This window comes from Pteropus alecto, unplaced genomic scaffold, assembly GCF_000325575.1.
Source record: "Pteropus alecto unplaced genomic scaffold, ASM32557v1 scaffold71, whole genome shotgun sequence".
Classification (NCBI taxonomy): Eukaryota; Metazoa; Chordata; class Mammalia; order Chiroptera; family Pteropodidae; genus Pteropus; species Pteropus alecto.
Genome location: NW_006433024.1, coordinates 7,081,612 through 7,083,031, shown reverse-complemented (window position 1 = coordinate 7,083,031; position 1,420 = coordinate 7,081,612).

The window sequence follows — 1,420 nt, the reverse complement described above, 5'->3', positions numbered from 1 at the left end:
TTTTTTTGGAGCAACAGTAGGAGCATAGGTTAGCAAGTCACTTGTTTGAAATATTTACTTATGAATCCACAATATAGGTATAAGAGCAACACAGGATTCTATTTTCTTAAATCTAATTTAATCAATACTGAACTTCATGTCATAAGCATAATAGCATATAACATTTAGTGTGTGTATATGTCCTGTGACATGAATGTGTTTTCCAAAAATTCATGTTGGAGCCCTAATTCCCAATGTGATGGTAATTTGAAGGTAATTGGGAGGTAATTAGGACATGAGGGCACTACCCACATGAATGGATTAGTGCCCTTATAAAAAGAGGCAATGAAGAGATGATCTCTCTTCACCATCAAGTGAGATTACAGCTATAAGGTGGTCATTTACAAACCAAAATAAGGGCTATCAGCAGGCACCAAATCTGGCACCATTATCTTAAACTTTCCTGTCTCCACAACTTTGAGAAACAAATGTTTGTTGTTTAAGCCCCGTATATGGTAATTTGTTATAGTAATCCAAGCCAACTCAGTCTGTGTGTGTGTGTGTGTGTGCGTGTGTGTGTGAAGACCGGCTACAAAATTTTGAAGCCTAGCGTGTGTGTGTGTGTGTGTGTGTGTGTGTGAAGACTGGCTACAAAATTTTGAAGCCTAGTGTAAAATGAAAATGCAGACTCCATGTTCAATAATTTTAAGAATTTCAATACAGCAACAGCAGAGCATTAAACAATCATTGGGCACTGTGAGATTATACAGAAAGCATGTCCAAGAATCTGGCCCCAGTGTGAGACAATAATGATCATGATGAATGTAACAAAGAGTATCTATACTAAAGTAGAGTACCTATATTAAAATAAATATATACTAAAATAAGTATATATAGACAATAATACCTCCCCCCGTAAAATATTCAAAAAGATAATATTCTTGTAATCCTGTCATTACCAATCTCATAAACAAATTGATGAGAAAGAAAACCATTCAAAAATTAATATCAAGAAAATGATGAGCAGAGAAAATGATTCATTGAGTAGGGTAAAATGATATCGGGACATCTATTGTTTGGGGTTTTTTTTTGTTTGTTTGTTCATTAGTTTTTTCCCCCTTTGAGCAATGGCTGTAAGATTAAATTGCAACAAAATAAGCCAAACAAGTGGAATTTAAAGAACATGTAGAATTATGTAATTACTTCTGTAGCTGCTAAAATGTAAATGCTTAAAGCTTACAAAGTAATTACAAGGCAATTATGGAGAGAAGTGCTGTTTTATTCACTTATTTCAGGTACCATGGAAAAAAAATAAAGTGTGTCAAACTATTAACTGTGAGTAAGTTAATTACCATTCTGAAAGCTAAAATAAGATATATTAGTGTCTTACCAAAAAAAAAAAAAAAAACTACAGCAACTATAGTTTAGATTTCTGTGTAGA